This window comes from Talpa occidentalis, unplaced genomic scaffold (genome assembly GCF_014898055.3).
Source record: "Talpa occidentalis isolate TD23 unplaced genomic scaffold, MPIMG_talOcc4v2.1, whole genome shotgun sequence".
NCBI classification, from domain to species: Eukaryota; Metazoa; Chordata; class Mammalia; order Eulipotyphla; family Talpidae; genus Talpa; species Talpa occidentalis.
Genome location: NW_026555331.1, coordinates 142,783,526 through 142,810,478, shown reverse-complemented (window position 1 = coordinate 142,810,478; position 26,953 = coordinate 142,783,526). Strand labels below are relative to the sequence as shown.

General features: G+C 40.5%; 1 protein-coding gene across 7 annotated transcripts in view; it reads right to left on the bottom strand.

The window, feature by feature from the left end:
- The window catches only part of CALD1 (caldesmon 1), a 170,521-nt gene that overhangs the window by 32,921 nt on the left and 110,647 nt on the right, over positions 1-26,953 (bottom strand). The gene's annotated exons all lie outside the window — the stretch shown is intronic.

Below are 26,953 nucleotides of genomic sequence, written 5' to 3'. Positions count from 1 at the left end.
TTGCTACTTTGGGGGGAGTAAAGTATATTGAGATATGGAGGGTGAAGAGGGCGTGGGCAGTACTAGCTGGTCTGGCTGGCTGACTGGGGTCCTGGGTTGAGATGGGGCTGATTTTGGAGAGTTAAAAAGCTTTCATTACAATGTTTCTTATATATCTACAAACAGAAATCCAGATAGGTCAACTTTTGTGCTTATAATTAATTCTCACATAAATGACAAAGCTGAAATAACTACCAAATGAAGGAAAACAAAAACAGTAGAACCATATACTTTATATCAAAAATAGAAACCCGCTATGATGAGTGGTTTGCTCATGTTAGATTTACTAGCTAGGTATTTTTTTGGCTTAGATTGGGTCCTTTACTTCATCTATTGTTACCTTTTGCTTTAAATAATACAAATGTTATAATTTTTTAAAATCTATGTATCTTATTAAAAAATTAACCACTGCGAAGGTTGGTTGGTTTGTTCTTCACTACTTCAAAAAATCTGACTTCATACTAGTGTGTAATCCTCAAAGGCTAGTTTTATTAAAATGTCACTTGGTAATTCTGTACCTGACATATTTATTTCCACAAATATGCAGGGAAGGGAAGTATGATACAGGTAAAAGATGACTAGGCTAGGTCTCAGAAAACATGATTTCTAGAATTGGTCTTTTGTTAGCCTGTTAAGCTGAGTTTGAGGTCTTTGTGTGGACAATCAAATGAAATCATGGACCTGTTGTGGTAAGGCATCCCACAGAGTAGTACTTTGATGTTATTTGGAAAGTTCAGTTGAGGAGGTGCTTTGTGGGGAAAGATGAATTCAATTTTAGACTTGCTGAATTTGAGGTGACAGAGTGACAAGATTTGAATGTTCATTTCCAATTCAATCGCTTTGTAGTTTGCAGTCAACCGCCCTTCCCAGTGGTTTGGCTTTAATCTTGAGATTCTCGGCCTAATAATCCTTTGGCTTATTTCTCGGTAGACAGCTTTTACCACAGCAAGGAGAATGAACCCTTAACAATGGGTTCCCGAGCTAATCAAACAGAAAGTCTTAATTTGCTCTTCTATACCTCTGGATCAGCCATGAGGTCTTGGCTGTCACTTGGTCTTCCTTTTCCAAGATAAGGAAGAGACACAAAATCTTCATCTGGGACATTCTGTGCTCCAAGAGGACTTCTCACAATTCTCCATGGAATCTCATTTGAAGTCCTTAATTTCTCACTTGTTGAACATTGGAGACAGCTTCTTCCTCCTCCTCCCTATCCCTTATGCTTCCTGGCTGGATGTTGCTGGCTTCTAGTTCTGACACCAACTAGGTCAGACTTAGTCTTTCTTTGCCTTAAATGAGTGAACCACAAGCTCATTTTTGCTCCCTCTTCTTTCGTCTTTTTAAAAAAATATATATGTTACATCATTGTTCATTTTCAAACAATGTTTGCTTCTCTCCCCGCCCCCAGGTGTAGCCCCACAGAATTTCCTTTACCACTTCTCCCATGCACTGTCACCACAGTCCCCTGTAACTCTTCTTTCTCGCTACAGCTTACAATTGATAATTATTCTCCATTCGTAGCTTCTTGCCTAAGATATACAGGTCCCAGAGCTAGATTCTTAAAGCTCCTTTCTTTCCACTAATAAAGAAACATATTAAAATTGTTTTCAAAGTTAAAAACAAAACAAAAGAGCCAAAATGGTTTCATGGTATTCTGAATCACAACATGTCCAGTTGCTGACTCAAAAACTTATCAGTTGATTTTATACTTTAAAATCTGAAAATGTGTCCATGTCAAATGACTTGTTATTTGTGGAAATTCTTCAGCTGTGAGACGCTTTCTATCAGCCCTTAGTGTGTAAAGCTGACCATAGTCACTTAGCTTTTAGGTCTCACAACAGTCTTCACAGCACTACAACAGGCTTTTTTTTTTTCAAAATTGAAAAAAAACTGAATTATTTTTATTTTTAATTCTAAAAGTAGCATACATGTATTATTTTCTCAAACTGGTCAGAACAATATACAAAGAAAGAGAATATAAAAATCAGCTCTCTAATCACACCGTTCAGATATGAATATGATTGTTTGATGTGTGCTACCAGACATTTTCCTATGCATGAGTCAACAGTGTTTTTTTTAACAAAATGGGGTCATGTTAAAGATATCAGTTTAGGGCCTCCCCTGGTGGCGCAGCGGTTAAGCACTGGGCTGCGAGGCTGCCCGCAGCCTCTGCAGCGCCGTTTCGTTCCCTGGCCGCTGGCGAGGGTCCCACAAAAATAAATAAATAAATAAATAAAGATATTTTAATAAAGCGTTGTTTTCATTTATCTTATTTAAGACTACTTTATTTTTATTTTTTTCAAGTATTTTTTTAAAGATTTATTTATTTATATAAGAACTGGGGTACCAGTCAGAGGTGTGGGAGGGTGAGAGGATTCACCAGAAACAAAGAGGGGAGCAGAACAGGCAGACGGACCGAAATACACTGCTGAGGGGAGCAGTGGGCGAGGTAGGAGAGGTCGGCCACGCCATGTGGGTTTCTCCCTGGCTGGCTGGGAATCGAACCTGCACTGTGGAGGCTGCGGACAGCTTCAAAGCATGGTGCTCAACCCGCTCCGTCACTGGGGAGACCCTATTATTTAAGACTACTTTAACACAATAGCAAAATAAAATGTTCAACAGCAATAGTACTCTGTGTGTAGAAGTACCTGGTAACTATGCGAATGTATTTTAATACAAACAATTTTCTACAGATGAACAGTTAATATTTTTCTAAACTTATATTCTTATAAGTAATGTTGCAAAGGACATCAGCATAGACATACCACATGTTCAATTATTTATGAGGACATATCTTCAGCAGGTAGAATTTCCATATAATAAGCATGTGTTCATTTTAAAGACTGTTGAGACACAGTGACAAATTGCCTTCCAGAAAGGACTATAACCCCAGTGATGTATGTGAATACCAATTTCGCCATAAGCACGTTTGTCCAAAAAGACAGACGAGTCCACGGCACAATATATCCAAATAATACCATCACTTCTGTGTTGTGCTTCATTTAGAGACAAAAGATTATCAAGTTTAATTTTCCACACACCCTACTTATATATATTTGAAATGATGCTGACTAGTCAAAGTCATGTTTAACCACCCACTGGATTGTAATAAAAGTATGACAATCCATTTGTTCCTTCTACGAAGCCTCTGCAGATGCTGGCATTCACCAGCCTCTGGTATTCCACACCACATAGAACTGCTATGCCCAGGATATCCAGGGGCAGGGAAGACCCTCAAAGCTCTTCCAAATTATCTCAGAAAGATGAAATTACACCTATTAGTGTTTCCATCAAATGCATTTGCATTGTTATCTATTTCTTTTAAATGCTGATTATCTATAAATGAGATACTATGAAATAAAATGTTCAGTTGACTTTTCCACCCATGTTGGTGCCAACGGGTTTATTTGTTGAATTCTGCTTTGTCTCTTAGTAACTGCATTTGTTCATCTCTTGGCACAAACACTTGGACAAAGGTATGCTTGACATTTTAGCAGGAAGGTCACATTGCTGGCAGCAAAACGGTGCATCAAACATTTGGGAGAAAGAGAGATAGCCTAGTGTGCGTGTGTATGTCTGTATATGAATATGTGTTAAACACTCCCTAAAGTACATAATAATTACATGATGTTATTTGATTATGTCAGTGTATGAAAAGAGTGGAGAAGACTGATCTTCCTTCCATTTCTTCAAGGCCCTGGTGCTATATTAAAAGAAAAAACCAGATCAATGCAAGGGGGAAATTCTCTGAGGTATGCACACTGAAGACTTCAAATGTCTTTAAATCAACTCAGAATATTCCAATAACAAGGTAATTATGTTAAACTCTATGCTTTTTAGATAGAAAGTCCAAATTAATACAAGTACTGCAAACATGATGAATGAGGAAATCACCAGGGAGGAATTGTTTTGACATTTGGATAGGTCAAATGGGAGAAAGAGAAGTGGCTTCTATGCTAAGACATCAGTGCGGGAAACTAGCTGTCATGTTGCCTTGGTGTCCACCCTTCCCATCAAATTTCTCTAAGCTTCTGGCAAAAGTATTATTATAATCTCATCTACAATATAGGCAGTTTAGTTTTTAATCCATGTTCCCTGTAGTTCGGAGAAAGTTGCCCTTATTTCCTTCCATATTGTCTTTTTCCATCTTGCTATTTTCTGATTTCATGATCCTTAAAGTTTTCCAGCAAAAATGCTCACAACATATTTTATTAACAAAACAAGATCACTTATCAGGAAACCACATTTAAAAATAGAAGAAGAAAAAGTAAAAATCATTTTTATGAGGGGGGCTGATTTTTATAACATGTTTAGGATCACTAAAACCCAGAGAGAATCAGCAGGAAGTATGGCGAAGTCCAAGCTGAGTACAGATTTCCTTATTTTATGCTGATAATTACATTACTACTTTGAGTAATTGACATGATAACTAAATAGTCAATTGAGTTTGGATCTGCAGCCTTACTATTTTTAATTTTTCTTTACATACATGTGATATAATTATTTTCAATTAAAAAATGGAATGTTTCATGACTTTTCAAAAATCACCTTATTCTTCTCACCTACTGCATAACATCCCATAATGTATCTACCCATTTTCTAATTGATAGACATTTGGGATTTTCCAGCATTGTCTCTATTGAATGTGGTGCTGCAATGCCTTCATGAGCCCACTTGTTGATCTGGGGTAGATGTTACATAGTGGAAGTATATGTTCATTGAAATTTAAAAGATTCTATTAGATTTCCATTCACAGCAGTTGTTCTAATTTCCACTCCATGCTCTATCATTTCAACTAGTCAACATTATCAACAGGAACAACCAAGCAACAGTTGAATTAACATACATTAAAACAATTCGTAGGATATGATCAGAGAAAAGATTTGATCTTCTTATAGCAGTGGCTTTTATTATTTGAAGAATGTAGATCCTTTTAAAATAGCAAGCAAAACTAAGATAGCATGACAATTATTTATACTTTTGTTACGTGTTAATAAAATTTTATGAAGTGTCTATAAATCCAGTGACACATAAATATAAAGCTGTCTCATAAACCAATAGATTTATACATATTTGAAGTACAACCTTCCATACTTGAAATTATTTTATTTATTTATGATTTTTTAAAAATTTATTATGCATATAGGAACTGGAGTGTAGGCCAGAGGTGCAGGGGGTGAGAAGGCTCACCAGAGACAGAGTGGGGAGCAGAACAGGCAGATCTACTGAAGTAGATTTACTGCTGAGGGGAGTAGCAGATGAGACAGGTATGGTCTGCTGCACCATATGGGTCAGCTCCCTGGCCGGGTATCAAACTCAGGCCAACCCCTACGCCACCAGGGAGCCCCCATACCTGAAATTATTTATCAGACTACAGAAAATATTTGGTGTGGATATGAACTCGGTAATCTCTTTTAATATTTTTACCACTAGAAAACCAGTGGGCATAGAGATCACGAGTGCCACTGAACAGACTTCAGCTTTCGCCTTCAAACCCTTTTGTGTTCTGCATTTCTCATGCTTGGTGAGCATAAGCGCGCACGCGTGCACACACACACACACACACACACACACACACACACACACACACAGATCCACAGGTCAAGTGAGGAAAACCTCAGAGAAGATAAAAGCCTGAAAGCATTATAATGAGGTCCTGTTATAAAAGACTTAAAGAAGTCCCCATTCAGATTAAAGTTTCCAAGTCTCTGTTTTGTTTATTGTTTCTACCGCATTGCTATATTAAAAAAAAAGGAGAAAATTACAACTAAAATTCCAACAGATCAAATAAATTCACCACCAAATGAGGGAATCCTACCACTTGTGAGTTCACAACAACTTGTAGGCTAGTTGACAGTTATTTGAGCCTTAAGATAAACTCTCTTCTCTCTGAGCCCCACTCTATCTCCATATTCATGGATGGAGCCTAAGCAGATGATTCAGCAAAGAACAGATTCCAGGTTTGTAACTGAGACACTCAATCCTGAGCTGCAGAGCTTTCTGCAGCTATACACCCACCAAACACATAGCCCCTGGAGGAAGAATACCTGGGCTTCATGATCTTTAAAAAGGACAACATGTTAATCAATGACTTTTCTTTGATATACAGCATTCTTGGCTTCTGCCTTAATCTTATCTTCATCAAGGATGTAGCTTGAAGAGTTAAAACTTCATGTGGGGTGAAAATGTGTTCACCAACAAGTAGGGGGAGAAATAACTTAAACATATATTCATTGTTCTTTTTCATGTACCAAAACCCCCAGTGATTCTCTTTCATAACATGAAATGCAAGCACATTCTCCAAACACATCCAGTAAGCTTTGTGAATTGCTCAAATACTCTTAGAAAAACCTCAGGCAATGCTGTGATCAGGAGGGAAAATCCTGAGCTACTGAGATGAGTCATATTTGCCCTGCATATTGACTGTATGGTTGAAAGTTAAAAGAGGTTTACAGAAACATTCAAGGATTTTAAATATGATTTTGTTTACATGTGGTATCTGCAAAATCTTATGGTTTCATTTAATGCATGTAAGATTCAATTAGGAATTTTCACCCTTGGATTCCTTAAAAGAAAGACTTTAAAAATGATAATGGAGGCCTCAAAGAGCAAAAGCAATCTTGAGAAAAAAAAGGAGAAATTGAGGCATCATGTTACTAGACTTTAAACAATATTAAAAAGCAACAACAATTAAAACAATATGGTATCAGTGTAAAAATAGACACATGAATCAAATGGAACAGAATAAAAACCCCAGAAATCAATCCATGTCCAAATCAATACTTAATTAATGATAAAGTAGCTATAATCACATGATGAGTTAGGGAGAGCTTCTTTAACAAAAGGTAACTGGATAATCTCATGTAAAGGAATGAAGTTGGATCACTTTAATCTATGCACAAAAATAAATTTTAAATGGATTAAAGGTTTAGAAGAAAATATTGGTAATATGTTTCATGACATCAATGATAGAGATGTTTTTGGAGAATCAATCCCTGTGGCAAGGGAAATAAAAGCAAAAATTAAAATTGGGATGACCTTAAATTAAAAAGCTTCTACACAAGGAAAGAAAATATAAGTAGATTAAAAAGACATCCCACTGAATGGGAGAAAATATCCACACATTATACAAGGGATAAGGTGCCAATATCCAAGGTATGTAAAAAAAAACTTTACAATTCAACAACAACAAAACAAACAACTTAGTACGTGGGCAGCAGATCAGAACGGACAGTTCACCAAAGAGGATATCCAGAAGGCCAACAGACACATGGAAAAATGTTCATCAGCACTTTTAATAAGGGAAAAGCTGTCTAATGCCACAATGAGGTAACAAGGCACACCCTCGAAAATGGCACACGTTTAAAAAACCCACAACAAATATTGGAGAGGATGTGGAGAAAGAGGAAATCTTGTACACACTTGGTAGGAATGGAAAGGATGCTGCCATTTTGGAAAACATCGAGATTTTCTTTAAAAAAAACCAAAAGTGGAAACAATATGTGACCCAGCAATCCCACGCCTGGGTTTCTAGCCAAAGAATGTGAAACATCAACTCACAAAGCTCTCTGCTCTACAGTGCTTACTGCAACAATATTTACAATAGGTAGGACATAGAAGCAGCCTAATGCTCATCATCAGAAGACTGGATGTACAAGAGGTGGTTCTCCCCAATATGGAATACTACTGAGCCATAAGGATGAACAAAAATAAGATGAAAAGTAGCCATTTACAAGTAGAAGGAGTGTGAGGGACTTCTGCATAGTAAAATAAGACAGAATGACAAAGACAAATTTTGGACATTTACATAGCAGATAATTTGACAAAGTAAAACACTGATAAAAATTAGCATTCATTAATAAACAAAGGGACGTTTCTAAGGTTAAAAGGGAGGGAGAGGTAGAAAGGATCAAAGGGGATTTGAGGGATGGTAGTGGGGAAAAAAACGATCATGGAGGAAAAAATCAAGAAAGTCAAGATATATTCTAGGCCAAAATATGTCGAGAAATGGACTAGTAGTCAACAGTCAATTGGCCTCTTAATAATTAATGTAGGATAGAATTGAAGAAAGTTCTCTTGATTTAGGATGTTTCTTGTCTTGATGGGAATGGAAGGTAAAATGCTATATTTCCTTGAAGGATTCACCATTCTTTCAGTGATGTGCCTTTTACTGATGTGAAGGATGCAAGAGGCTACATTACATTAACGAAAGCTACCCAAGAAGACAGGTATGTCCACTTCACCTGTTCTCCCTTCTTCCATTCCACTGCCCCACACATATTCACATTTGAGAATTACTCAAGTCTGCAAACCAACTATAAATTTTGGTTTTCAGGGCCTCCATGGTGGTGCAAGGGATTAAACACTGCACTATGAAGCAAACCACAGCCTCTGTAGCATCAGTTCGATCCCCGGCCAGCCAGGGAGCAACCCACATGGCTCAGCAGACCTCTCCTGCCTCTCCCGCTGTTCCCCTCAGCAGTGTATTTCAGTCAGTCTGCCTGTTCTGCTCCCCACCCTGTCTCTGGTGAATCCTCTCACCCCCCGTACCTCTGGCCTGTACCCCAGCTCTTGTATGCCAAAATAAATAAATCTTTAAAAAAAATTTTTGGTTTTCAGCAGTATGACATTGTATGCCTGCAAACTTGAGTGTTTTTACATATGTCAACACCACAAGTTATCACCACCAGCTCCAGCTCACCATATGCTTTATACAATGGTGATATCCCACAATCACCAGAGTGTCTAGAACCACAGGCCATGGTGGGGTAATATGCTGCAGAGCAGAAAAGGAAATATCAGACAGTGAAAGAAAAGCGACTTCATTTGCCATTCTTTACCATGGCAGGCTGATTCTTAGCCTCATCCTATCAAACAAATACATCAGGTTTGACTGACCATGTGTGATTATAAGTGATCTGGGGAATACAGATTCCGACTTGGGGTTCTATAGATAGCTAATGGTTTTGAGGGGAGTTCCCAGATTGGTCCTGCCCAGGAAGTTAGACCTCCAAGCTTAGAGCCTCCTTTCTGAATGCATGTAGGTAGTCACAGATAATTTATAAACAATAGATACCAATTGTTTGGAGGGGAACATTTTAAATTAAAAAGACTTTTATCATGAAATATACTGTGTCTACAAATGACTATATTGTACATTACCCCTTTAAAAAATAATAATTAAACCAACAGCCATTCTTCTATCACCTTAAATAGCAGAAACACCTTCAAGGTCCATGGCAATCCCCTGCAATCCCATCCCTATCTCTTTTTTAAGACCTACAAATAACAGCTAACCTGAATTTTGTGTTATTTTAATTACTTTTTTTTTATTCTTTGTAGCTTTACACTCCATGGTGTGCTCCCATCAACAACTCATTTTTTTTTAGTTTAGCCTTCTTAAAACTTGGCATAGTCACAATCTGTGCATTCTATGATTAGTTTCTTCTGTAAACCATTGGGTTTCTGAGATTCATCTATGTTTATATGAATAGCTGTAGTTTTTAATGCTAGACAAGGCACAGGATTTTCCAAACATTTCCTGAGATACAGTTTGGATGAAACAAATATCTAACTTCTTATTCAACTCATACATTTTCTTTTTAAAAGTCCATAAGTGGTTTGTGATATTCGGTAGTAAGAAAATGAATAGAATCTGGACTTATTCTCTGATTGAGTTGCCTTTTCTCCCATTTATTTTTAAGAGCCATTTATTTTTAAAAGGAACAATGCATCTGTCAAATCTATTAAATACAGAATTTGTAAGGTTAATTCCATGACAGTTTTCTGAGATAAACTAAAATCTATTTATTTTGTCATACACAAGACTGAATTTGTACCACTCCTGCTATCTCCCCCTAGTAAAACAATAAATTGGGCAGATATAAACAGCTTACTTTTTAATTTATAAATGTTTAGAAGGGAAGACTTGGAAAGAGAAGATTGATGATGGAGAAGAAATATTTTGCTCCTCAATTGGTGATTCAAGTTCAACTTGGGTTGAAATGAATGAAGAATAGTAAAAGAAATGTTTAAATGACCGGTAGGAACATTAAATTAAATTAACCAAATTTTTCTTTCTTTCAATTCTTATTTAAGAACCAATTGGGGGCCTCCCCGGTGGCGCAGCAGTTGAGCGCCTGGTTGCGAAGCTGCCCGCAGCCTCTGCGGCGACAGTTCGATCCCAGGCTGCTCCCCTGCCACCGGAGGGTCCCACATGGCGCGCAGACCACCGGAGGGTCCCACATGGCGCGCAGACCTCTCCTGCCGCCCTCTGCTCCCCTCAGCAGCGTACTTCAGTCCTTCTGCCTGCTCTGCTGCCCGCTCTGGATCTGGTGAATTCTCTCACCCTCCCGCGCTTCTGACTGTACCCAGTGCTTGTATAAACAAAAACAAACAAACAAATAAATAAAAACATGCCTCTAGAAAAAAAAAAAAAAAAAAAAGAACCAATTGGTATAAAATGCAGAGTATACCCAATCACAACCTGTGTTTTCATAAAAATTACCCTCTCCTTCATCCCCAACTTAGTAGTCCTTTAATAAGAATCTTAAATAAGAATCTCAAATATTGTTATTAATAAAGTTAGGCTTGGCGTGTGTGCATGTTTTGAAAGTAAAAGCTGAGTGGAGGGCTGTTTTATGACTGGTGTTGATTAAAGGGCAATCTTGCTTTCATGTACATAATTAATGTGGACAATGAAATTTCAACTCCATTTTTTTCTCAAGTAATTTTTTTCAAGTAAAACACGATGCAACAATTCAGACTCAGTGTTTATAGCTGGCCACACTATATTTTTCCAGCTTTCTCTGGCATATAGGTCTGGACCTGGACTTAAAACTGAGAAAACTGCTCCAGAGTGGGGTGCAGGGAAATCCCCACATTGTCTCTGACTGACTTGGAGGCAACTACATCTGACCACAGATGTATAAGCAAGCAGATTGTTTTCATAGTCAAAGACTGAATCTTCTAGAAGCAGGCATTTCTACTTCCATTTCATATGTGAAAACATGAACTCATTTTAGATATGTCTTATACTTAGTATGCTCTAGAAATTCAAGTCTTACCCCAAATTTGAAATATTTATATGATGGGGTATAAAGGTCTGTAATTTCACGTGGTTGAGTTTAAATGATGGTCCTTCTATCACACTGGTAAACATTTGACAAAACGAATAAAGTGATTGGAAAAAAACGAAAACAAGATGTCCTTAAGTGGAGATTATGAATACCTGTGACTAATTAAAGGGAATCCCTGCAAGGGGAAAGTGATATTCCAGACATGTTGACGGAAATGGTGCAGGGTATGTGGATGTTGCTAAGTGAACTCACATGTCCTGTGTCAGCTGGGCGGCTCTCAGCCTCTCTTTAGACAGGCAGCGCTTAATGTAGGGAAATTTATGGGTAATGGATTTTCATAACAGGCCTTTTATGATTCTCCCCTGCTGGACCCCGTCTCCCCCCAGTACCCTCTGGAGCTTTTCTGCTTCCACTCTTAATTTTCTTAATTGGAAAAAGATTTACTCTTTATTTCCTCTTTCTCAGGACTCTCTCTTGGCTCCATTTCTTTCCACTTGGTGACAATGTAAACCTTTTTTTTTTTGAAGATTTATTTATTTTATTTATACAAGCACTGGGTACAGTCAGAAGCGCGGGAGGGTGAGAAAATTCCCCAGAGCCAGAGCGGGGAACAGAACAGGCAGACTGATTGAAATACACTGCTGAGGGGAGCAGCGGGAGCGGCAAGAGAGGTCTGCGTGCCATGTGGGATCCTCACCAGCAGCCGGGGATCGAACTGGTGCTGCAGAGGCTGCGGACAGCTTTGCAGCCCAGTGCTCAACCGCTGCGCCACTGGGGAGGCCCGTTAATCATGTTGTTTTTTCCCTCGCTTTCATCCTTCTTGAAAAGACTGACAGAGATGACCATAAAACATAATTTTAGCACCTCTGGAGAAAGACATGACTGTCATTCTCCTAAGAAAGCATTATTTGGGGCTGACGACCACCTCCCTGGCTCCAGAGGTCTTGTGCAAATTTACCTGATGTCCAGCTGGCCCGTAGCTCCCCGAATGTGCTAGCACTGTGAGATTTGTTTACGTGTGGTGGCAAATAGAAAGACAAACTTTGAGTGGAGACAGGAAATGGGAAATGAAGAGCCAATCCTGTGTGTTTGGCCCATTGGAAAGGACATTCATTCTTGCAGGGAACTTGGGAGCCAACTGCTGCTCATGGGTTCAAGTGCCCCTTCTGCTGGGAAAAGAAGTCCAGGAATTTTCTCTGCACTTATCATCTTTCTAAGTCAGCAGAAACCTTAGCCAGGATGAGGTCTGTCCAATGTGGAGGGGAAAAAGCAGACACCTATTTGTTGGGATTTGGTAAAAAGCCAGCCTGAACAGTCAAACCAAATAAAAACTTTCTTGCATGCTCAAAGACTCTATTAAAGTTAATAGAAGACCCTTTATAAAAAAATGCAAACATCTTAACAGAGTAATATGTAATAATTGAATATCTACATTTGTGTGTTTTAGCTGAATTAGAATCACCAACAACTTTACAATAGACAACCAGGGCTGTGAGAGGGGAAAAGTGGGCATGAAAGATCTTCTTGGACAGCTCTGAACTTGCTTGAGGGACCCTGTCCTGGGCCAGCAGATTTTTATCCCAACAGCAAATTATTAACCAACAAGGCTTCAGTTGTCTTCTGACTGGACATCAATGCAATCATTAGTTCCTTCAAATTGTTACCTTGTATAGGAGACACTGGTAAGTGGGGAAATAACAAACTTTACTCTACAACATCATGTTTCCTAATTACACAGTTAAAACAGTGGTCCATGTGGAACCTGGACGTTGTGGGAGGATACTAAAAATCAGTGAGACATCGGTGGTGAGTTCTGTGCAGCAAAGGGGTCTACATGAAGGTTCTAGACTGTAGGGGTGGCATGGGCCAGAACTGCAGGTAGGGTCCTAACTGGTGGTTGTGGGCTGGCAATGCTGCCCTCACGTGCAAATTGGTACCCTGGTGGCCAGAATGAGCACATTCATTCCACAGATGCTTATGGAGAATTTACTCTTGGAGATCATCTTGAGGGTTAGAAACCAAGACGAATTCAAGTCCCAAAGGGAGTTAATAAGAAGACACGAGCACGTAATAGTAGGTAGAATGTGGTAAAGGTCATGAAGCGACGTTGATAAAGTGATGTAAAGTTCAGAGGAGGAAGATGTCAATTCCAGCTAAGGATGAGTGACAGCTTCACAGAGCAAGTGGTATTCGAGCTGGATCTTTCAGGCTGTCTGGGCTTGGGGGTGGGAGCCAGCAGAGATGGTGTCTACAGACACCTCCTCCAGGAAGGTCACAGAGGCAGGAAAGTATAGACACGAAAAGCAAACAATTCAGTCTGGCCAGGGCTTGGAGCACATAGAGGGCATTAGTGAAGCTCCAGATGTGCTCGGCATGAACAGAATGACTGCCTATAACCGGAAGAGCAGACCAACCACTTCCAAAGCCTGAGAGAGGCTCCTTCCCTGCCAGTGGCTCCATGGAAACACACAGAGGATTTTCTAGCTCAGTTTCCAGACAGGTGTTCGACTTCACTCTGCAACTTCCCCTAAGAAAACAAAGGACCAGCTACCCCAAATATCCATTTATCGTAGTTATGAGTGGAGACTTCAGTTTAGCAAATGCTACCATCACTTGGAACCGTAGTACTACAGAGAGGCCTTCAAAAGCAGTAAGCTATGACTTTCAATTTTTCCAAATGGCAATTAGGTTCTTTTTATTTGTTTATAATTTTTATAGTAAGGTAGTATTGGTTTACAACACCATATGCAATTCAGATATACACAATAGGATCCCCCCGACTCCAACAACCAGGTCCACACCACATCCACCACCAAGGCACCCATAGTCCTTGGCTGTAGTTTTTTGCCACCTTCTCTGCTGTCTTGCCCTCACTTTGCTCACATAGCATTAAATTGGATTTTTACTTATTTTGTTTGTAAATCAGATCCTGGGTGAAAATCCCTACCATGGCAAGGTGGCAGGATTTGGGCAACTGAATAAACTAGAAGGCAGTTTGGAGGTTATTTTCAAGCTAAGTCCCACATTTTATACATAGTAACCTGGGATCTAAGAAATACGTGACTCACATAAGGAATTAAAAATCACCAATGAACCCAGGTCTTTAATTCCCACACTGTTTTCTTTCTAACCTATAACACTGTGTGAGTTTTCTTAGGGTGTTATGTAGATTAACAAAGAGCCTCAGTCATTGAAACCCAGGGATTGGCAAACTATGGCCTGAGGGCCAAATTCAGTCCACATCCTGTTTTTTGCAAATGAAATTTCACTGGGATACAGCCAAGCCTGTATCATCTAGGGCAGCTTTCACATTTCAATAGTAGAGTTGAGTAATTATGACAGAGGGCATACTTCCTACAACTATGAAATATGTACTATCTAATACTTTACAAAATTGGCTGATCCCTGATTTAACCCAAAAAGTCTCTAACTTTTCTTTTTTTTTTAAGATTTATTTATTTATTTATACAAACACTGGGTACAGTCAGAAGTGCAGGAGGCTGAGAGAACTCACCAGAGCCAGAGCGGAGAGCAGAACAGGCAGACTGACAAAATACACTGCTGAGGGGAGCAGCGGGCAGCAGGAGAGGTCAGTGCGCCATGTGGGACCCTCGCCCGGCAGCCGGGGATCGAACTGGTGCTACAGAGGCTGCGGGCAGCTTTGCGACCCAGCGCTCAACTGCTGCACCACCGGGGAGGCCCTCTAAATTTTCTTACATGTACTTTTACCAGTTAAAAACAATTAAGCTCAAGTCTGCTTTGTAAAGGTTAGTTTAGATTAAACTAGATAAGCTAGGGGCCTTCCTGGTGGCCTAGGGGTTAAGTCTCATCGCCATCATGCCTATGACCTGTGTTTGATCCCTGGCTAGGGAGCTACCCACATGGTGCAGCAGACCTCTCCTGTCTCCCCACTGCTCCCCTCAGCAGTGTATTTCAGTGGCTCTTCCCCACTCTGTCTCTAGTGAAGCCTCTCACCCCCCACAACTCTGGCCTATACCCTGGCTCTTGTATGCATAAATAAATAAAATAAATCTTAAAAAAATAAACTAGATAAACTACACCCCCCTGTATATCCACTGACACAGTAACAAGTAAACTGTAAGGAGTCAGAGTCTGAAAAGAAAGGGCTGCCCCCTTCTGCGGGAAGATTCCTGCTCTACTCTCAAGACCTGATGCTCCTCAGGAATGTGGACTGAGTGAGCACAATCAACTCCTGTCAAGGTTTGTTTCCTTTTCTTTTCACTTCATTTTATTCTCTCTTGACTTCATTTTGATGATCACACTTCTGCTTATGATGCTCTTCTTGCCCCTGCATTTTTACCGACAGCCTCTTCTCTAACTCTTGAGGTCAGCTCGAACGCTACACTCTTCCAGGATGTCTTGCCAGACACGATGGAGAACAAATGGAAGACACAGTCTCCCTCCTGTGATATCTTTGTTGATGTTCTAGATATTTGTCATATGCTGATATAACCTAATTGCTATTATTGTGTATCATCTTATCTCTCACATCATGTCATGCATTTTTTGAAAGCAAGAGTCATGTTTTAAACATTTTTTGTGCCCCCCACCCTAGTGTGCCTTGCATAAAGTAGGTGTTCAATAATTATTTCTAGTACCTGATTTTGAGAAAGGCATATGGCCTAAGACACAGAACAATGGCCATAGAAGATTACACAGGGCAACAGTGTTTTCCAGAAAGAGAGATGCATGAACTGTAACTCAGTTACATGTATAAGAAAAGTCAACCATTTTAATCTTGGCTGATGAATATTGACTGAAAAAATGATGTTTAAAGTTATTAGAGTTTTATCAGTGGGAGAAGGTCATCCCCAAAGGTAAAGTGTGTGTGTGCATCTGCACGTGTGCATGCACACACACACACACACACAAACACTCACTCATCCAGAAGCTTTGTGGGTTGCCAAATGGCAGAAACTCCATACTGGCTGGTGAGCCTGGTGATTCTGACCAAGGAAAAACTGGCTCAACTCACTGCCATGTTGCATGGCAACTGCTCTGGTCCTCTGACCAGAAGTTCCAGAAGGTGAAGAGTGATCAGTAACCAAGGGAAAAAACGATCTCTCAGCTTCACATTCCATTACTAAGGAACACAGCCATAATCAACCAATCTGGGAGTGACAATGGTCACATTAGGGCCAGGCTTGGAGACAGAAGAGAGCTTGGCAAAAAATACAGGAGGTAGAACACCAAACCTTCACATTTCTCTCAGTGCCATCCCAGAGGCAGTTGGAAGAAACTATGAGTCAAGGTTTCTTGTCAGTTGGTCCAAATGCTCATTGGTCCAAAATGTAAAAGTTCTCATGTAGTTACTGGAAATTTGTTTTCATTCTTATGCTACTTCCTCAGCAGATGGGATTATGTTGCAGTACATACAAGAATCCCCTTGAGTTCAGAGGTGGAAAATGTGTTTTTTTGTTAGGAAGAATGAAATGGTTATAGATAGGAAATGTATTTGACTTTGAACCTAGTCAATAATCAAGGCTAAAGTCAAACTGAGTCAATAGGTATGAACTCTGGTCTGTTCCAATAGTGTGTGTGTGTGTGTGCGTGTGTTTGTGTGTGTAAACAGGCACACAACCAATGCCCATTTGTCATTGTCATATGACTGACCTTGGCCTGGCTCATGAACAGAACTGAAATTTCTATTTCCTGCTACTCTGGTGCCTTTTTTTCTTATAACTCCTGCATCATCTTTCTTTGCCAATGTTGACATCTCTCTGAATTCTCTTTCCTCTCACCATCAAGTCTAGTATTGGTTTTAGCCTTTTGAGATGTCCACGGAGAGCAAAAATAATTCAATATAAGGAGGTAAACTAAGCAAGTTTGACTTAGCCTGTATTTCAGAAATATTTTCATATGCTCTAATCAAAACTGATTCTTTCATTGGTTAAATCATTAAGATTGTTAAAAAAAATCATTCCCCTATATCACGGGCTGTCTTGTCATATTTGCATTAATTTCAGAGTTGGGTTTATCAATTAGTTTAATCTACTTTGCATTAACCTAATCTCACTTCAGGATGTATCTCCATGGGACTAGCAAAATAATTTGATTTTATCTCCAGTTATCTTAGCTGCTTACTTGCTTGGTTGATCGAAATGTCCAAAAGTGAGTGTTCAAAAGAATAGCTACTATATTGACATTTTTTGATGTAGACGTTGGTAGCTATAACACCAAAATGACATTGAATTATGGGCTTGTCCTCTTTAGAACTATACTCTGGAACAAAGTGTCCAATCACCCTTTATAGGCCCCATCTGATTCGACTTCATAGAGGTCTTTGACACTGGAGACTAGACCTTTCTTTTCAAAATACTGTTTATCAAGTATTTTGGGGCTTCTATTGGGTTTCTTCTTCAGCTCTCTTCTTACAGAACCTGGGTAGTCTCATGTATGCTGAAAACTTGTTAGGTCAATTTGAAGGTGGTGTTTTCTAATTTATATTCCTAGCTCAGGTTGCTCTCCTGCATTTCTAATTGACCTTCCTTCTTCAGTAATGAAATATCCAATAAGGAAGTCCAGAGCAAGGAGTTATTCTGAACATCTGATTAGCCTAGGGCTCTTCCAAAACCAAAAACTTCTCTTTCTGCTGTATGGCACTCTCAGATTCTCTTTTTGAAGATGGATGGTTTAAAAATTTTTTTCTTTTAATTCCTCAGTCATATCACCCGAGTCTCACCACATACAGTCTCACAACTTCAGGATGCGAAGTTGGCTTGATATTAGAAGAAAATATCAAAGAAGCACTTATTAACTAAATATCAAGGGATGGATAACTTGCACAAATGCAGAGAAAACATTAAAAAAATAACTCCATTATTTATGGCTTTGAAATGGATCCACTGTTTTCCCACCACTTGGCAGACTATTTCACTCCTTACATGCATGGGAAATAACATTTAAACAATACCCATGTGTCTACAAGTTGATTTTGGTTGAAAGCACAATTCTCCACTGTTAGGTTGAGAAACTCTGAACTGGACCTACTGACCTGACAAGAAACCCGTCTAACTCGTTTCATGTCCATATATATTGTATTTTCCTTTAAGGTTTCCAAATATCAGAATGAAAAAGTGCCCGGCTGTGCTACCGGGAGTTGAACGGTACAAGAGAGAGGCATTCAGAGCAGTGGATCTGGACCTCAGCTGCACATTAGACTCACCGGGGGAGCTTTAAACCCCCTCAAGCCCAGGCTGTGCTCAGACCCACTAAATCAGACCCTCTGGGGGTCTGGTCCAGGTATTAAAGCTCCCCAAGTGATTTCATGCAGGGTGGGAAACACCCATTCATAATGCATGATTAGAAACAGTGGCAGCCAGAGGCAGTGATGTTAAAAGGAGCAGGACGGGCCCTTCAGCAAGCGCTGAAGACAGGAGGAATGGCAAGAGATCAGAGTAGAAACAGACGAGGCAGCTTGTCCTTCTGACCCTACAGGCTTTTTTCTTTCTTTCATTTATTTCTTAATTGTGGTTTATCAATATTGATAAGTAGAAAATAAATGTTACTGATTATACTTGTGCAGATACATATACTTATTTTATTTTATGTATTTTTAAATTTTCTTGCATCGTTCATTTTTGTACAATATTTAATTTCTACCCTCAGGTGGAGTCCCCTGAACTCCCATCACCACAGCACCCCTAAACCATCACCATAGTCCCTCTCCCTAGCCCTCCCCTGCTGTATGCTGTATACCTCAGATCTGTCTGCCTGTGCAGATACATTTTTAAAATGTATTAAACATTGGCTAAATACACCAAGTGGCATCTCCCTTGTTTCCATGACCAAATATGACAGAGTCTGGCACCATCTCCACTGGCTGGCAGTGGCCCCTTGATGAGCAGGCCTGGTGTCTGCGGGCATTTAACCTATAACCCCCTTTGAGGAAGAAAACATAGCCCCGAATTCCTATCTTTTCCCCATCGAGAATGATACATATTAGGATGACATTTGTAGAGCTCAGCTACGAATCTGCAAGGAAACAAGGCTTAGAGTCTCTGCTACAGAATTCAAACTGTAAAAAGAGGGAAAAAAACCGAAAGTAGGTCGGGGGCCAGCCAAACCAACAAGCTACCTGCCAAACCACACCCTATCCTCCTTCATCAGCAAAAATATCATCCGCTGCCTGACTCGGCTTACCTCACCCACAGCAGCTCCTCATTCCCTTATTAGGACTCGGCAGTGGCGAGGGAGCCCAGGAGTGACTTCCACAACATGTGCAGTTCATCAGACACGAAAAGGGGGTGACAAGCACTAAGGGAGGGGCCTGGAAAAGTGAAATCCTCGCCTATAGAGCAGCGTCCCTCTTGGTAGGCCACAATTATGGTTTGGGGGGTAAAAAGCAAAATTTTTTTTAAAGGCCAAACCAAAAGAAAAACAAAAAACAAAACCCCACAATTCTAATATTTTTTAAAAATACTTTTTTTTGGAAGGGTGTTTTTGAGACTTACAAATGCAGTTAAGATGATTTAAAGTTGAATCTTTCCAGGGAGTTGAATATATGTGATCAGGGAGCATCTGGTCTTCATGGTGCTTCAGGAAGGCCTGCGCTTGGGGCCTGGGACACACCTGAATCTAGAGATGCCATCTGTTTTATTTTTCAATCATGAGACAAAATAAAAGCCTGGCCCTCTCTTCTGTGTTTCCATTTCTCACTTGTAATTCAACTAAAGAATTCTAATGACAAGGTCTCCTTTTCCTGGTCTTAGCCTCCCACCTCCTTCCCTTCCTCACCATGCACTACCGTTCAAACCACTTTTTCTATGATATTGAGGTCACTGGGAATGGCTTCCAAGTCAAAACCAGATGTTTCCCTGTTAGGATCTGTGTTAGCCGAGCTGTCCGGTAATCCCATCCTGTCTAGTGGCTGAGCTCCTGAACGCATATCCAATCCAGCAACAATGGAATATAATTATAACAAAGCACTTCTAGCATGGACACCCTCTGCTTAGATCCTCAGAATCCCAGAGATTCTATTATCTATTCGATTAGAATTATAATATCTATAGAACATCTATTCTATTAGAACATTCCAATTCTAATAATTCTAATTCTAATATCTACTAGATATTAGAATTAGAATAGTTAGAATTAGATATTAGATTATTAGATATTAGAATTATTAGATGTTAGAATTATCTATTAGATCCCTAAAATTATGTATCTAATAGAATTATCTATTCTATGATCACTCCTATGTCTTAGTTGCAACAGGCTCAGAGGAGCTGGGGGACCTGTGTTCAGGACCAGGCATTACTCTAACATGGGGCTTTCTGATGGGTGCTCTCTTCTGTCTCAAAGATGTCACAGTGCTGTGGCCTTCTGCTCTGAAGCCTACCAGAGAGAATCTAAGTTCTCAGGTTCCCCAGGGACCTCTAAACAAAGGAGATGCAGGGCTCTGGGAGACTGCAGGAGTCAGGATCATACTGTCCCTCTGAGGGTTGGTTGCTACCAGTGATTGACAAACCATTACTAAATTTTACTCCCTGTTAAAGTTGTAGATTTAACATTTCTAAGGCTAACAGGCCAAACACAACACCATTGTCTATTTAAAAATAAAGAATAACACCAGGGATTAAAAAAAAAAAAGAGGGATGTACTAGACTAGCCAATTTTGACTTCGAATGAAAGAAACAAATTATTTGAAAAGCACAGGGAAGCTTTTTTTATTGGTGAGAACTCCCATTCGTGCCTGGCAATGGACAGGATGCATCTCATCTAAGTCTTCCAATAGCACTGAATACATGTGATTATTCTTATTTTACAGTCTAAATGAGGAAATACAGCACACAGAAGTCAAATCACCTGCCCAGGACCTCACACAGCATTTTAGCTGTCATCTATCTACACCTAAAACCTCTGCTTTTTGTATTACGTCCACACAGCACATCCATTACTTTCCAATCCTCAGTCCTCTGACTTTAACAGGACAGGATACAAAGAAGCTAAGAGATGAGGAAGTTCAAAATTATTTATCTGTTATTAGTATCAATGAGGAGTTGCTAGTTTTCTATAAATTCACTCATTTCCTCTTTATAAGGCTCCCAACACAGTCTCTAGTGTCCTGAGATGGTTATTTAAGGTTAAGAGTCATGAAAGATAAAAGACCCTCTGTACATCATTGCTCTCACTCTCTGTAGCCAGGAAGAGAAGTTTGCTCATTAAGCAGGATCTGATGTCATATTACTTTTTTTGCCAGATTCTCCCACTCAAAGTCCAGAGGTTGTAGCTGTGAAAGCATAGACTTCCGTTAACATTTTAAGTTGGAAAGACCAAGGGAACCACCAGGAGCCAGCCTGGAGTCTGGAGCCAATCATTATCCACACCCAGGCAGGGAGTAAGTGAGCAAGTGAGTCAGCCTCTTTGGCCTCATTTCCCTTATCTGTAAGATGGAGGTAATAATACTTAACTTGTGGTGTTATTGTAAGGATTAAATGAACTGATATTTGTAAAGTACTTAGAAGAGCTGGCACCCAGTGTCTTTCATTTTCATGATTTTATCATCATCACCATCATCATCACCATCACCACCATCATCACCACCATCACCACCATCACCACCATCATCATCACCATCATCATCGTCATCATCATTACCATCACCATCACCATCATCACCATCATCATCATCACCACCATCATCACCATAACCACCATCATCATCACCATCATCACCATCACCACCATCACCACCATCACCACCATCAACATCACCATCATCATCATTATCATCATCATCATCACCATCACCACCATCATCATCACCATCATCATCATCACCACCATCATCACCATCATCACCATCATCATCATCATCATCATCATCATCATCAGGGATATAGGTTCCTTGTTTATCCTTTTCCCAAGGTATCTTGCTGTTTCTAAGCAGGAAGGGGGACAATTGGGCAGGAAGATTTTTCTACCCTAAAGGTCTCAAACTCCTTTTCATTAAAAATGCCAACATCAGAGAAAAGCAGAGTAATGTAGGGGGAAATTCTGATCTTCTGTTGGTTTTCCCTTATTCCTCCTCTGTTGACTATATTTTCTCTGTCTTTTATTTTAGGTGTGGAGGGTAGAAGGGAAGTTATGAAAATAGCCAATAACGGACTACCTTTAATCTCTCATTCTCTCTCTTAACCCATGTTGCTTCTCATTAAATGTAGATGGGAACTGATCATCAGATGACTTGACTTTATCTCCCAATGCCAGAAAATTCGCATGTCCCAGCAGAAGAGGATAATCTCCTTTTCTGTTTTTCTTTGTGACTGGCTTAACACCCAGACTTAGTGGAGGGGTGATATATTCTCTATGCCTGGAGGTTGATTCTGACTCCCTGCAATGGCTTTGACAGACTCTGTCAGCTGAGGACCCAGATGTCCTCATTGCCCTAACATCCCTCAGCCAGTTGGTCTTTCTTTGTATTCAAAAGTCATCCCAGGTGGGCTTCCCTGGTGGCGCAGTGGTTGAGTGCTGGGTTGCGAAGCTGCCCGCGGCCTCCGCGGCGCCGGTTCGATCCCCGGCTGCTTCCTGGCCACTGGAGGAGGGTCCCACATGGCGCGCAGACCTCTCCTGCCGCCCGCTGCTCCCCTCAGCAGTGTACTTCCGTCCTTCTGCCTGCTCTGCTCCCGGCTCTGGCTCTGGTGAATTCTCTCACCCTCCCGCGCTTCTGACTGTACCCAGTGCATGTATAAACAAACAAACAAGTAAATAAATAAATAAATAAATAAATAAACCATGCATGCCTCTATTAAAAAAACAAAACAAAAGTCATCCCAGGGCCTCCTCTGGTGGTGCAGCAGTTGAGTGCTGGGCTGAGAAGCTGCCCACAGCCTCTGCAGCACTGGCTCAATCCCGGCTGCAGCAAGTGTCCCACATGGTGCGCAGACCTCTCTTGCAGCGACCGCTGCTCCCCTCAGCAGTGTACTTAGTTGGTCTGCCTGCTCTGCTCCCCGCTCAGGCTCTGGTGAATTCTCTCACCCTCCTGCGCTTCTGACTGTACCCAGTGCTTGTATAAATAAATAAATAAATCTTTAAAAAAAAAAAAGTCATCCCACTTAGCATGTATGAGTTAAACTATGAAATGTCAAGTTAAAGTATTTTAAATCTTTCAGTACTTGTTATGGGTTGTTACATTCTCTAAAATGACAGGTTGACAACCTCCCCCTCAGTATTTCAGAATGTCATCTTATTTGGAAAGAAGGTTTTTAGAGAGGTAACCAAGCTCAGGTGAGGCCATTAGGGCAGGCAGGCCCTCACCTGATAAAAAGGGGACCTTTAGAACCAAAGACAGGCACACACAAAAGGAAGGTGATGTCAAGAGACTTAAAGGGAGTTCTGGGGAAGTTATGGAAGCACTGGAGTTGTGTTACCACAAACCATGAATATTTGGGGCCACAAGAATCTGGAAGAGGCAAGGAAGGGCCCACCCCTAGGACTCTGAGGGAGGACAATGGCCTCCCCCACACCTTGATTTCAGCCTTCCAGCCTCTAGAGCTGTAAGTTTCGGTTGTCTTAAGCCACTGTGTCTGTGGGACTAGGTAATGGCAACCACAGGAAAGGAATCCAACTGTGCTGCCTCAGATTCACCCCCTGGGCATGCAGTTCATATCAATAATTATCATTGTTTACCCACACACAACTTTTTGAACACTTACAAGTGCCAAGTTCACATATATTTTCTTCTTTTTTTTTTTTTTTGATGAAGACACTGAGAAACTCAGAGAGATTAAGTAAATAGCTCAAGGGCACACAGGAGGCGGGGAGGCAGGAGTTGAATTCAAGCTTATCTGCATTTCAAAGTCAACAATCTAAATTTTTATCCTCCTTACCTATCAAGATAAAGATTAGTGGCATTCTCTGACAAAGAAATACCTACTTACTATTCAATACATCCTCCACAAAGTATCTGATTTAGGTCATCTAAGAGCAGTAGTGATTCTATATTTTGTCCCCCCAAAAGCCCATTTTCAGAAATTAAAAAAATTTTTTTAGAGTTATCCAAAGTATAACAGTGGGGTTATCATTTTTAAGTGATAAGTAAGTGAAACACTAAATTCTGAGATAAAGTCATCCTCTGATTTTTCTAAAGTAATGGGTGCTTCAAAGAATACAAACCAGTCCCAACTGAACTCAGCTGCCTTTCATTCCAGTATGAAGAGATTTGAGCCATAAAAAATCAAGCTGTAACAGGGTGGTCCCCAGGAAAGGGGGAGGTTCCCTGCCCCACCCAAGGGAGGGTGGAGCTGAGCAGGAAGAGGAGAAGCTGCAGAAGAGACTGAGAAAGGAAGTAGGATGGAGCCAGGAGACCTGGAGGAGGCGCATGGAGCCTAGGCCCTCTCCCTGTCCTATAACAAAGCCATTTCTCTTTTTTTGGGGGGGGGGTGTCTTTAGGAAGGGGAATGCTCAGATGGGAGGAAAATGTAGGAGGGGTAATGCTGATTTAGCACCTGCTGCGGTTTCATTCCTTTAATTCTCACTAAACCTGCAAGGCAGATCCTACACTTTTTCCTCCTAACAGATTAAGAAGCACAGGCACAGTGAAATTAAGTGACCTGCTTAAGATCAAACACTTGGAAATGAGTAAGGTCTAAACAGATGTGAGAGTCAGGCTATCTGGCTAGAGTTTCTGGTCTGCAGAGAATGTGCCCACTTCGAACTGCGGAAGGTGGGTGGGGTCCATGGAAGGTGCATTGAAACCCTTCCTTCCCCAACAGTAGCAGCTGCTTTACTCCTGAAAGGCTACCTGGGTGAAGGCAGAGGTCAGTGAGAGGTCCATCTTAAACGCCATCTCTTCTGCTGTGAAGGTTCAGTGAACCCCAACTCCCTTCCCCCTCTGCTTACACATTAAAAAGTTGCATGAACACAGTCCTTTTTGATTCAATTCTAAGGCACATCATAAAAATTATTAAATAGCTGTGGCAGTGACCTACACAGTAGCTACCCAGTGTACTTAATTCAGTCATGAATTCAGTCTACAGCTAGGCTTACACTGCACTTAAATTTTACACAGTTCATCTATTTCTCTACACAGGGTGGCGATGAGCTGGGATTTCTGAGCTGGGGGATTGCTGATCTGCATCTCCACTCCTTTCTTTTCTTTTCTTTTTTTTTTAAAAGATTTATTTATTTATTTATGCAAGCACTGGGTACAGTCAGAAGTGCAGGAGGGTGAGAGAATTCACCAGAGCCAGAGCAGAGAGCAGAACAGGGAGACTGACGAAATACACTGCTGAGGGGAGCAGCGGGCGCTGCAGGAGAGGTCTGCTGCACCATGTGGGACCCTCCTTGGTGGCTGGGGATCGAACTGGCGTTGCAGATGCTGCAGGCAGCTTTGCAGCCCAGTGCTCAACACTGCGCCACCAGGGGAGGCCCTGCATTTCTACTCTTTAAGGAGTGAATGTGGCAAATTTATTTCCTTCTCTTTGGGGTGAATAAAGTCCTTATATTATCATATTGTAATTTTATCTTTTGTCTGTTACATACAAAGGGAAAGGCAGAGGGCTTTGGAGAATGGAGTTCTAGAAAAGGTGGACACAGACATTGCTTATAAAGACCAGAAAGCAGCCACGTGAAGGAAAAGACACAGGGAACTAAAGTAACAGGCAGACTTGGCCTGTAAAAGGCAAATGTCTAGGATGAGTTAGGCCCTGAATGGGGATCTATCAGCACAGAAAGTATCAGACTAAAATACCAGACCTTAAATAACAAAATCAGGACCTGAAAGAGGTGTTTGGATCAGCATATGTGCCAGATGAGGCTTACAGTCAAGTTATAAAGAAAAGGTGAGAAAAAGGAACTCTCCTGCACTGTTGGTGGGAGTGAAAACTGGTCCAACCAGTATGGAGAGCTGTGTGGAGATTTCTGGACCTACTAAACATAGAGCTTCCATAGGATCCAGCAATTCCACTCCTAGGTATTTACCCAAAGGACACAGAAACATCAATTCCAAAGAGCACCTGCACCCCTATGTTTATAGCAGCACTGTTTACAATAGCTAAGCTTTGGAAACAACCCAAATGCCCAAAAATAGATGACTGGATCAAGAAGATGTGGTACATATACACCATGGAATATTACTCAGCATTCAAAAAAGATAAACACATGCAATTTGCAGCAACATGGATGGAGCTGGAAGGGATCATGCTCAGCGAAATAAGCCAGAAAGAAAAAGAAAAATACCGGATGGCCTCACTCATAGCAGGAATCTAGAAAACTTCAATAAGGGACTAGGAAAAAGAATAACTATAAGAAAGAAAATATGAAAATCAACAAACAACTATGAACCAGAGACACTCTATGGGGGGTGGGGTGCAGGGAAAGGAGGGGTTGGGGTCAAAATAAGGGGGTTGTAATTGTATGGGGAATATAAAAATAAAATTTAAATTAAAAAAATTTTAAAAAATGGTGAAAAAAAAGAAAAGGTGAAAGATCAATGAGAGAACTTTTATCTAGAACTTTGCTGATTTAAACCCTTCTTAAGAAAATTATCTCCTTTCCTGGTTACTTTTGTTTAATGCTAGTTGTTTTAAATAAAAAGTAGTCTTAAAGACAGAGGGAAGTAGTGTTTATAAATCGCGTGGGCCAGAGCAGACATTACCAGGGAAAGCATACCCCTTGGCAAATTCTTTCACGAGTTACAAACCCACTGACCACCTCATTGCTGCTCTGATTTTTATAAGCAGAGAAAGAATTTAAAGATGAGGATGACCTGACTGAGCTTCCTAAACACAAACGCAGTTACAACATCACAAACAAAGCTGCTGAAATTTTCATTTATGAAGTTGCATAATCACACAGTCTCATGCAGGGGGCTCTTC